Raw genomic sequence first — 13,400 nt, forward strand, 5'->3', positions numbered from 1 at the left:
GTACTGGACCTCAGGACAGGAACGCCTCACGGCAGGACACGGGATCAGACATAGGAATCGACGGAACTAGCAGGAACCAAGCTCAGAACTCAAGCAGACTGAAAACCCAGGAATATCACCAGCATCTGTGAATTGCAAACAGCCAGCATATAACAGAGAGGCCTAATTAATAATCCCATGCAGCTGCCTTGTTGCAAGATTCCAAACTGACCAGATGCAATTAGCAGCCAGGTGAGGCTGAACACAAGGGAACAAGCTGCAATTGCACAGACTCACCAGCGGCAGCAGACAAGAGTATTCTAAAACAGAGCAACAGGAAATCCTGGCATGCAAGACAACTTTATAAACATAAAATAGGAATGAACCACTACCTGTGGTTCATAACAGTATCCCCTCCTTAAGGGTGAGCTCCGAGCACCCCATGACACCCACGGGGAACATAAACAGAAGTATAACATGAAATACAGAACAAAACTGCAAAACAGGAATGAGCCACAGCCGTGGCTCATAACAGCTATATATAGCACCCACAAACGCGCAGTCCAATCGCACAGCGTATAGGTACTTGTTACCTATCCACCGTACAACCACTGGAATCGAATCATAAGCTGCGAAACCTCAGCCGGAGCGTATTAAAAAATACTACATGGGTCACACAGTTCACAATTCACAATTCCCTACCATGCTCCTGTGCAAGTCTCCTCACGACTTACGTATTTCAAATCCTATACTAACGTGAGTCAGCCGCCTCACGCCACCAAGCCTCCACTCACTTGGTGTACCGAACGACGGGATCCCGAATTCCGGGGTTCGAATCCACTCACTCCTACGTTCGCTCACTCAAATACACTTTGTTTTTCTGTACAGAAAATTTTAATTCATTCAGATTGGCAGCTTTACCTCCAGAGGCAATACAGTTTAAACAAAAGTTTTATACTAATCTGCTTTAGAAACTGGGTAGTTTTGTGCTATTGTAGCCTAGCTACTGTCCCACCTTTGAACTAAATGACACTATTGTGTAATTTGTACTTAGCGCCCGCACTCTTACGCACTATGCGTAAACACACAACCGTGCGTGTCTCTTACGCTGCGTGCGCAGTCCTGTACTTTGTCCGAGACACGTGTACAAAACCCTGCGTCCGCAATAAAACAAATCACACTGCTCTATAATTGTGAACAATACTAATTACTATTGCCCACTAGACACAACTTGTTCTGTATAAACTTTTATGCAGACCTGCGTTTGTGTCTTTACACTTACTTCCTTAAAATACTGTTATTTCAAATTTACCTATATAGCAACAAATGTATCCAATTTCACACAGATCTATAATGACTGCAGTAATCTATACTTTAAATGATATGATTCAGATTGGATAGCTATCTTGCAGAACATACACTGATATAAATATACACATAATTATAATAATATTATATATATGTATCATTCACTAGCCTTCTATGTGACTCATTTACCCATTCAGTGCTTCTAATTTGCATATCAAAGCTATTTGCTTTTCACTGCTAAGAAAAAGCAGTTACACAGGTTAATTTGCATTTCAATGGCTATCCTATAGCAAACATAGAGTTAACTAAATCCTGGGAAAGAAGAAGAAAAAAAAAAGTATTTTTTTCTTTTCTTTTTTTGTGTGCAATTTCTTACACCAAGCCAAGCATTTATCTCACCATTTACTCTCACTAGGCCCAATTGAAACTATTTGCAATTGACTATGGCATGGGTTAAATAAATGCATTGGTAACTCATAAATGGTGCTTGATGTGACCAAGGAAACTGATTGTTCTGAGCAGACTGAAAATCAGCTATTTAGAAAATGACCTTCCTAAAATGGCCACTGCTCCTCCCCCTTTCACATCCATGAGGTTTACACAAAATTGTGGACAGGCCATGTGGTTAGTCCAAAATGGAGGACAGACCATGCGGCTTCCTTTGTCACAAAGAAATCACACATTATACAAGCACCAGAAGTTATTTTAGGCCTGAGTTTAAAAAAAACTATATCAAGGCTATGCAGCAACTTTTAAATATACTTTTAAACCTACTTAACAGATAAACAATCCAATCTGAATCAAACACAATATGACTTATTTGAACTTTGTTTTGCAACAATAAAAATACATTTTAGCATTTTAAATATTATGAGAAACGCATTGTCCCTTGAAATTTCATATCATTGGCTTACTGATATAACAACAATACACACGGATATGATTTTCTCAGCTTTACGATGCGTCCACCACAAGCTGATCGACCACAGCGTCGCGTTTATAATGTACAGTGCATCATTAAGACAATGATATTGCGGACCAGCCCCCATATGTGAATGCCAAATTGCTTTCTTAAAAATATTTAAAATGCCCGCTCTAACATATATTGTAAACGCCTGCACCTCTTATTACCATGTGCCGTGAATGTGCGCTATACATAGCAAAACACTGCATCCCATAAGAGAAAACAATACACCCACACATTATCTGAGTTCCAAAGCTCATTGATGTATATATTTGTTATTAAAAGGATATGGATTCAATATATTACAATATACAGCATACACATAATTACATGATTACAATTTATACAGTAAGCAGTTGATTCATACAGTTACAGGCCAGCATACAGTACCATTATCTTTCTCATATAAATTCGTCTCTCCATATCACTCTCTCTCTCGCTGTAAAATCATGCAGGAACTGATCTGGCAGCAACTCCATCATCGTCTGAGACAAAAACAGCAACTGCCTCCTGTGTGATCAGCAATGTGTTATCTAGTTTTTGGGGGAGGGGACTTTATCATTCATGATGAGTCACTAGTCTATTTGTATATGCTCCACAGGTTCAGCCTTGAAGACATCCAAAGGGGCTGGCCTGAGTTTCCTATCCATTGTACTAATAAGAGTGATTTTTAGCTTTCATACATTTAATCATAACTATTTGTTGCAATGTCCTACAACTTAATAACAAGTATCAAATGAATCTACACATTAATCTGGTTGCTTTAATAGTAAATATGACAGGTGTATCTTGCTTCGTTCAAATAATACACATACATGACATTACTTCATTATATAATTTTAAATCATCATGATGTCTGGCGCTTGATATTATTATAATTGTGTACTGTATGAAATAAGTGTTGAATCCATCTCTGTGGCATGTCCGTGTTAATGCATGTGTTACCATATATTGCTGTGCTCGCTGCGCATTTTTGCAAGTATAGCGACTTATATGTGTGTAGAGTTTGTATGTTTTTTCTATGTAATATTTTTGACTTCGACAAGGTTTTGTACAGTTTTCATACCTAATAGATGATTTGCAGGACCTAGATCTTTCAACTTGAATCTTTGTTTAAGCTGCTGCTTGACGTCAGTGATGTAATCTTCTTGACCTGCCAAAAGTAAATCATCCACATAGACTGCTATGATGAACAACTTTTCTTTGATGGTTCTGTGGTATAGGCAGTAATCAGTCTCTGACCTAACAAAGTTAATGTTTAGTAACGCTGCATCCAACTTTACATACCAGCAACAACCACTTTGCTTGAAGCCGTATAGCAACTTCTTTAAGAGACAAACTTTCTCAGTTTGAAATACGTCTCATATCATAATATTCAGGTGGTTCCATATAAATATTCTCAATCAATTCTCCATTTAGGAATGCGGAATCAAAGTCTAGTTGATATAACAGTAGATCATGTAGTGTTTTACAGTTCTGTTTCAATTGCTGACTTCCACTCTGTCCAATCACAGCTTGACTTTGCTTCCTGTATGTTTTGGGGTTCACAGTAAGCTATGTTTGCATACTCCTCATTGTATTTCTTGGCTGGAATACCTTTGTTACTCCTCGTTTAACTTCTGTTCTCTGACTTGTTGTCTGCTTTGACACTCTCAGATTCAGACACGCTTTCTGCTGCCTGTACATCCAATAATACATTTTGTTGTTGCTCCACTGCTCAAGTTTGTGGTGCTGTCTCGTACAATACCACATCTCTGTATTAAAGAAGATGTTTACTTGTAACATCACAAAGTCTGTATCTTTTGCTTTCGTCACAGTATCCAAGCATTATACAATACATTCTATGGATTTTGGATCCAGCTTTCTCCTTTTCTCCTTTGGTATATGTGCTAAAGCTTTGCTCCCAAAGATACGAAGATGACTGACACTTGACTTTTTTCTGGACCACGCATCCAGTGGCGTTTTACCTTTGACGGCCACTGTAGGTGCACGATTCTTTAGGTATACTGCAGTAGATACTGCTTATGCCCAAAACTTCTTTTCCAGGCCAGCCTCACTTAACATAGTCCATGCTCTCTCAACAATTGTGCGGTTTGCCTGCTCACTCACGCCATTCTGTTTTGGTGTGTAGGTAATTGTTAGCTGATGCTTTATGCCATATTTCCTAAGGAATGCGGCTAAGAATTTGTTATCATACTCCCTATCATTGTCTGATCCCAGGATCTTTAGTTTCAGACCTGTCTGATTCTCCACCAGTTTTTTGTACTCCACAATTTTGTTGACCACTTCACTCTTTTCTTTAAGAAAGTACACATGTGTCATTCTTGTAGCGTCATCAATGAGAGTCATGAAATACCTGTAGCCACTGATTGATTCTTCCTTCATTGGACCACACACGTCTGTGTGCACTAGAGCTAACGGTGTCTCTGCTCTATTAACTGACTTTGGAAATGGGTTGCGAGTTTGCTTGCCTTGTAAGCAACTCTCACACATGGGGCTTTCAGCATTGCTCATGGTGATCCCTGTTACCATTCCATCTAGCAGTTTCTGGACGTTGTCATAACCCACATGACCTAAGCGTTTGTGCCACAGCTGCATTGACTGTTTCTCCTCAGTAGCCATCATTGCAGTACACTCCTCAGTGTCCAGGACATATAGTTGGTTGCACCAGGTTGCTGAAGCAGTAACAGTCCCTCTTTTATTCTGCACCATACACTTGCCCTTCTGAAATTGGACTTTATAGCCTTTTTTCTCTAGGACACTGATAGCAATGAGATTACTTCCTAAATCAGGCACGTACAACACATCTTGGATATCTGTAACAACTGTCTCACCTCCAATTCTTAAACGTACTGTGATTGTCCCAGCTTGTAATGCAGTAAGGGCCTTATTTCCAATCCCTGTAATTGTAGTGGGAACACATGGTATTAAATAATTGAACCAATGCTTATTGCAGCTGAAATGTCTAGTGGCCCCCGGGTCCATATACCAGCAATCCTTTCTGTGACTATCTGCTGCATTCAGTGCTGACTCATTTGGTTTGTCACGCTGCTTCTGTGCACCACTGGAATTTCTCATTCTGCAATCTGAAGCTTTATGTCCTATCTTGTGACATACAAAACACTTGAATTTGTGCTTTCTGGACTTTGTGCCCTTTGTGATCAAGGCAGAACCTTCAGCCATGGTCTCGACAGGAATACGTTCTTGGAACTGCATCAACTTGGCTCTTAAAATCTCCGTTGTCAGTTTAGTGTCATTTGACTCTAAAGCAACCACCCAAAAAATCTAATTTAGGCATCAGATTCTGTAACATAGCCATTGCGGCTTCTTCCTCATCCACCTGTGCCCCCACAGATGCCAACTGCTGAGGTATCGACAAAAACATATCAATGTAATCGTTCATGTCTTTGCAGGCACTCAGTTTCGTTCCATATAGCATGCGTCTTAAACTTATCCTTCCCATTAGACCTTTATCTTCATATGTATTTTGCAGGGCTGTCCACATATCCTTAGCTGACACTTTCCCACTGACTGTTGAATAGACATGCTGCTCCACAGCTAAACCTATCGTCCCAATAGCTCTGTCTACATCATCTGGGTCTTAAGCTGCATCTTCATGGCAAACTTCCATATAGCATAGTTCTCTGAACCTTGCAGCTTAACAAAGTTCATACTGTGTCCTGTATTATATATCATTTCTGCACTTGTATAACATGTCACTTTAAATTGCGTCACTGTGAATTTTCAACAACACTAAGGGGGTTAATCTTCAAGTACACGCTGGTCTGGGCGCTGTATTGGGCTCATAACCTGTTGGCAGAGTGTTCTGGGCTTTCTAGTGCAGTGACGTCAGACCACACATTTTGTGACTTAAATAGTAATGCAGGTTTATTTAGTGTACACAGGTGACTCAGATGTGACACTGATAGCTGTAATCAGGAGCCCATATATCACACAAGGTAACAGCATTAGGTAATGGTACTTATCAGGAAATGTCTGTGGTGGTGAAGCATGGAGGACTGCACAGCCGTACAGTCTGACTCCCACTGTAGAGAAGGTGATGCTTGCACTGGAAACACTATGAGTCTCTGTAGCTGAGATCTTCTCCCAGTCTAAGCTCTGCACACTTGTACACACAGGACTCAGTCTCTCAGTCTCTGTGTGTCACACTCTCCTCACACACTTTGGTACAGAAGATAGGTAAACACTATACACACTCTCTGAGATGGAGGAACAGGAACTTGCATCATATGACTCCGCCTCCCAGTGGCTCTTGGCATTAGAAGTCCAACACTAGGGGATGCACCCATAGACTTACACACAGAAGGAGACAGGTACAGAGTGCACCATATCCTACCAGATTCACCAGAGGTGAATTTAGATAATCGTGGGTATTTGGTACCAGGGGTAACTAAACCAACATGGAGCAGACAGATTCCTCTAACTGGCGAAAGCCCACATATTTTATTCAGGTATCAAGCTTACGAAATAACCATCAGAATTATATTGTGTTAATATTAAAGAGGCAATCTCCTTTTGAGTTGGAGGGGTGGAATCACTTATTGCTCTTTTACCTTAAAATGTCCAGTTTCCCATGCCTGTTTTTATTGCAATCTTTGCCTTTACAATTTATAAAGGCGGATGTGGCCAAAATGAATTCTCTGTTTAGATGTTTAATATGGAAAGATAAAAGACCATGTATAGCTCTATTGAAGTTGCAACAGAGTTAATTAAATGCAGGTATTAACTTTACATAAATTCAGGCCTATAATCATGCAGCTTTGGTACGATACTTGTGTGATTGGCTTTCTGGTAGTGATATTTATGTAAATACTGCATTAGAAAAACTATTTTTGCTGGGCTACAATTTGATTACTTTCCTTCATAGATTTTGTTGCTGAGATTGACCAGAGGGTCAAGGATAATCCATTATTGTGGTCGGTGTATAAATTGTGGCATTAGGCATGCTAGTCACCTGTATACTTATAAATCCTTATTTTTTACTTAATAATAGTGAGATCCAGCATGGGGAGAAAGCCTTTCCTTTTACGGCATTTTGGCGGTGGGGGAAGGGAGGGTGGGGGCAGGGGGGTTTCGGGATGTTGGTTGTATAGTTGATTCGACATTCAAAAAAGTTATCGTTTACACAAGATAAACAAAATTTCCACATACTTCAACGATACCTATTGAAATATTGCCAGATGCAGCATTGTGCTGGATCAGTGATTGCTTTGTTTTCAGAGGTAGACTGGTCCAATGATCTAGATTGTCTGTTGAGGTCTCCACCGGATACTAGCAAAGCAATATCCATACACTATGGACAGTTGCAGCTGCCTATAGACCACATGTTCGCTCAGTTGGGTTGGTTGTCAGATTTTCCGATGCTCACTTCTGAAGTTTTACTTAAAAATGTAATAACGTCATGTCATCTACTCTCCTCTGCACAAGAAATGTTCCCGAACACATTCATAAGCATATTAGTGGCCACACAGAGAACATTTGGCGGGTATGTCTGCTGTATGTGACATCAGTGCTGTACAGAAGCTGATCTACTTTACTGCTTCTGGACATGTCCCTTGTCCTGCACTTTCTGGTTACAAGTTTGAAGCTATGCCAAGGAGCAGTTAGTAAACTATCTACCTTTCACTGCAGAATGAGCCATTTGTGGTATTATCCTTGTAGGACAGCAGGTCATCAAAGGTTGTAGGAAGTTGTTATTGGCTATTAGCGCAGCAACCCTCAAGACTATTTTATAAACATGGATCTTTCTCCATCCCCCTTCATTAACTCTTTTTAAAAGGAGATTGCATAATATTTTTCAGATTGATTGGTTGGAAACAACTTTAGATGAAGAGAAACGGACCTCAGCATTTTTTGATACTTGGGAAAGTTATGCTACTCTTGCATTATACTTTCAAAGGAGGATTAAAGACTCCTTTAAAAATATGGAGTGGTTTGAGACTAGGTTGTCAATAGATACTGTGGCCCACTCAGACTCTGGGCTTCTCCTATTTGTGTAAGAAGGAACCTCACAATTATTGGTTGGATCATATGATGGTTTCCACTGATTTCTTAACGTGTTAATGGGATATATACAGTACATGGGGAATGTTCAGATCTACAATCAATTGTAATGCTGTGTTCCAATGTGGACATACAGTAGACTTGCTTTTATATATGTATTGGTCAATGGTGAATCAATGTACTTGATGTGTGTAGTGTGATGTGATGATTAATAAAGTTTATTGAAAAAATAAAACAGGACTATTAATAGGATTGGATAAGCAGTGAATAGGCTGATGATGGAAGTCAGATGGTAAAGTGTATAAAAGGGTATAGGAATATCTGTACTTGGGTGTTATATGCAAGTCCATTAACGAGTGGTGTAGCCCCATTATATTGGTCCCTAAATCTGATGGATGCACTAATCTTGGTCTGATTAAGAAGTGTACCCAATTCAAACACAATGCCGATGTTCACGTAGTTGAGTAATTTTTTGCAACTGTGCATGCTTGAAAAGTCCAGAAAGCCCTTACAAAACATGAATTACACAGAGTGTATACAAAAAGATACTGTTGTGATTAGGGATAAGTGGTTCAGATTCCATCCGAACCGCTCCGAATGTAGGGATCGCAGCGCAAGGCCGAACGTCATTGTTCCGGCGTTGGATTCTCACGGGACTTGGAGTCTATAAAAGGTACCGCAGCCGGGACTCTGCGCCATTTCACGGAGATCACACGCTGGTGTGTGCAGTGCTAACTCTGCTGCATACCTCCCTACTTTCCCGAATTTAGTGGGACAGTCCCTCTAACTGGACACTATCCCGCTGTCCCACACGCGGGCCGCAGTGTCCCGCGGGCAGGGGGACAGTTGGTAGAGCCAGTGATCACCGCTGCTCTGCTCTGCAAAGCAGTCGGTGATCAGGGAGTGCTGAGTATGCCCCCAAAATGCCAAAAATGGGGGTCACAGCGCTAGGCCACGCCCCTCCACTTGAAGCCCCATCTATTCACCAGAATCCCCGCCCCCTTTCTGGCCGCATGCATGTCCCTATTAAGAAGAGACCAAAGTTGGGAGGTATGCTGCTTCATAAAAAAAAACTATATAGGGGGACCATTAATAAAAAAATAAAAAAAATACTAGGGGAACATTAATTTAAAAAATACACTGCTGCAACCGCTGTGTTAAGAGTCTCACAAGGGGCTGTATTGGCGGGTTCACTACGATATGCCAGCAGTCGGGCTCCCAGCGACCAGCATAACGGCGCCGGGAGCCTGACCGCCGGCTTACCGACAGTGAGGCGAGCGCAAATGAGCCCCTTGCGGGCTCGCTGCGCTCGCCACGCTACGGGCACGGTGGCGCGCTATGCGCGCCACACTATTTTATTCTCCCTCCAGGGGGGTCGTGGACCCCCACGAGGGAGAATAAGTGTCAGTATGCCGGCTGTCGGGATCCTGGCGCCGGTATACTGTGCGCCGGGATCCCGTGAGTCGGCATACTGAAGACCACCCGTATTGGCAGTGTGGAGGCACTATTAATAATAGTGTGTGTAACTGTAGGGAGTACACTACATGCTGCTGTATGCTGTGTGACTCTGCTATATTGTTATATTATAACTGTGCTGTGTCCAGAGTCGCTCAAGGGGCTGTGATGTTGTGGACACAGTTTTTATTTATGTTAAGTGGGAAGACCGCTGAGTGCCGCCTCTGCATTTGTTTTATATATATATATATATATATATATATACACAAACAGAAAGTTCAGCACTCACCATAGCAAGCTCACTTATCCTCACAACATCAATAAATAAATGATGGGGGTTTAGTTAGTGAATTGTCCAATGCACGGAAGCCTGCATACCGCTCGCCAAGGTACCCCACCTTCATGCAGGTCCTACACTATCACAAAGTCTCAAAAATTAAAACCTGGCAACTGTATCACACATAATATACTGCACACATGCCCACTAGGTTTAATGTGTATCTGCCATGCATCTTATGTCTTTTAAAGGTACACTAGTCACCTGACACTGGCTGATAAATTACTAAGGAGCAGCTGACACAGGTTTAGAACAAGTGAGATTACACAGGGGTGCATGAAAGGCCTGTGACCACGGTTAATAAGAGTTAACCAAAGATTAACCACCCTATGAGTGATGAGTGCAGATATTGCACCCCGCTTCTGGGGTGGCGAGTGCTGTGGTTTTCTAGATTTGTTTATATATATATATATATATATATATATATATATATATATATATAAAACTGTTCACCTTGACAATGGGGTGTAAAGACCCCGAAACGTTGTTTTCCGTGGGTGGAATACATTTTGACTTTATCAGCCTCCAAGTGCCGCTATCTTCTTTCTACTATATATATACATACACATACACGTACACTGCTCAAAAAATATAAAGGGAACACTTAAACAACACAATGTAACTCCAAGTCAATCACACTTCTGTGAAATCAAACTGTCCACTTAGGAAGCAACACTGATTGACAATCAATTTCACATGCTGTTGTGCAAATGGAATAGACAACAGGTGGAAATTATAGGCAATTAGCAAGACACCCCCAATAAAGGAGTTGTTCTGCAGGTGGTGACCACAGACCACTTCTCAGCTCCTATGCTTTCTGACTGATGTTTTGGTCACTTTTGAAAGCTGGCGGTGCTTTTACTCTTGTGGTAGCATGAGACGGAGTCTACAACCCACACAAGTGGCTCAGGTAGTGCAGCTCATCCAGGATGGCACATCAATGCGAGCTGTGGCAAGAAGGTTTGATGTGTCTGTCAGCGTAGTGTCCAGAGCATGGAGGCGCTACCAGGAGACAGGCCAGTACATCAGGAGATGTGGAGGAGGCCGTAGGAGGGCAACAAAACAGCAGCAGGACCGCTACCTCCGCCTTTGTGCAATGAGGAACAGGAGGAGCACTGCCAGAGCCCTGCAAAATTACCTTCAGCAAGCCACAAATGTGCATGTGTCTACTCAAACGATCAGAAACAGACTTCATGAGGGTGGTATGAGGGCCCGAAGTCCACAGGTGGAGGTTGTGCTTACAGCCCAACATCGTGCAGGACGTTTGGCATTTGCCAGAGAACACCAAGATTGGCAAATTCGCCACTGGCGCCCTGTGCTCTTCACAGATGAAAGCAGGTTCTCACTGAGCACATGTGACAGATGTGACAGAGTCTGGAGACGCCAAGGAGAACGTTCTGCTGCCTGCAACATCCTCCAGCATGACCGGTTTGGCAGTGGGTCAGTAATGGTGTGGGGTGGCATTTCTTTGGGGGGCTGCACAGCCCTCCATGTGCTCGCCAGAGGTAGCCTGACTGCCATTAGGTACCGAGATGAGATCCTCAGACCCCTTGTGAGACCATATGCTGGTGCGGTTGGCCCTGGGTTCCTCCTAATGCAAGACAATGCTAGACCTCATGTGGCTGGAGTGTGTCAGCAGTTACTGCAAGACGAAGGCATTGATGCTATGGACTGGCCCGCCCGTTCCCTAGACCTGAATCCAATTGAGCACATCTGGGACATAATTTCTCGCTCCATCCAGCAACGCCACGTTGCACCACAGACTGTCCAGGAGTTGGCGGATGCTTTAGTCCAGGTCTGGGAGGAGATCCCTCAGGAGACCATCCGCCACCTCATCAGGATCATGCCCAGGCGTTGTAGGGAGGTCATACAGGCACATGGAGGCCGCACACACTACTGAGCCTCATTTTGAATTGTTTTAAGGACATTACATCAAAGTTCGATCAGCCTGTAGTGTGTTTTTCCACTTTAATTTTGAGTGTGACTCCAAATCCAGACCTCCATGGGTTAATAAAATTGATTTCCATTGATAATTTTTGTGTGAATTTGTTGTCAGCACATTCAACTATGTAAAGAACAAAGTATTTAATAAGAATATTTCATTCATTCAGATCTAGGATGTGTTATTTTAGTGTTCCCTTTATTTTTTTGAGCAGTATATATATAAATATATATATATATATATATATAAAAAAAAAATATATATATATATATATATATATAAAATATATATATATATATTCATATATTCACCCATATCCAGCACTCAAACCTTCCAGTAGGTTGCTTCACCAGGTGCCCTCCAACAACACACAGCGGCAGGTGTCCCAACATATAACCCACGGGCGGCACTCACAGTGTTCTGCAGAAAAAAGACACATAGACTGCGGCTTACATCGACGTTTTAGCTCTTTATTGATCTTTATTGAAGCTTGATGAAATAACAATAAAGAGCTTGAACATCGCTGTAAGCCGCAGTGTACGTGTCTCTATTCTGCAAAACACTGTGAGTATATATATATATATATATATATATATACACTAGGTGCTTCATCGCGCTCTACGGGCGCTCTTCACACCGTCGCAAGGGGCTACGCCCTCTTAACCCTTGCATGCCTTTCTGGGGTTCAATATTTGTATTATATGGAATATTACCTGCATTCCTTTGTTAGTGATTAAATATTGCACAATGAAAGGGCGTGCGATGGTGAAGGAGGCGCAACACCTTGCGACGGCGTGAACAGCACCTGCAGGGCACGATGTACAGAATGTAGCGGGTGCGGGGGGGACTGCGGATGATGGAGGGTGTCTGTAGATGCTGCGGGTTAAGGGGGGGCGGAAGCGGGGGGGGCCCAAATGGGGAAGGGTAAGGAGGTGCTGCAGGTTGGGGAGGGGCAGAGGAGTGGGGGCTGCAGATGGGGGATGGGTCCGGAGGCACTGTAGGTGGGGGAGTGGCAGGGGTGCCACGGGTGGGAGAGGGGCAGGTGCGGGGATGTTGCGGATGGGTGAACGGTTCCGTAGGTGCTGTGGGATGGGAAGGGGCGGGGGTGTCGGGGGTGGGGTAGGGGGTCCGGAGGCGCCGTGGGTAGGGGAGGGGCAGGTTCGGTGGATGGGGAAGGGGGTCCGGAGGCGCGGAAGGTGCGGGGGTGCCATGGGTGGGGGAGGGGTGGTTGAGGGGGGGACTGCAGATGCTGCGGGTGGAGGGGGGCAGGTGTGGGGGGAGACATATATGGGGGGTGGATGGTGGAGGGGGTCTGGAGGTGCTGTGGGTGGTGGAGGGGCATAGGAGTGGGAGCCACGGGTGGTGTAGGGGGTCTGGAGGCACAGCGTGTG

Source organism: Pseudophryne corroboree, chromosome 2 (assembly GCF_028390025.1).
Source record: "Pseudophryne corroboree isolate aPseCor3 chromosome 2, aPseCor3.hap2, whole genome shotgun sequence".
NCBI classification, from domain to species: Eukaryota; Metazoa; Chordata; class Amphibia; order Anura; family Myobatrachidae; genus Pseudophryne; species Pseudophryne corroboree.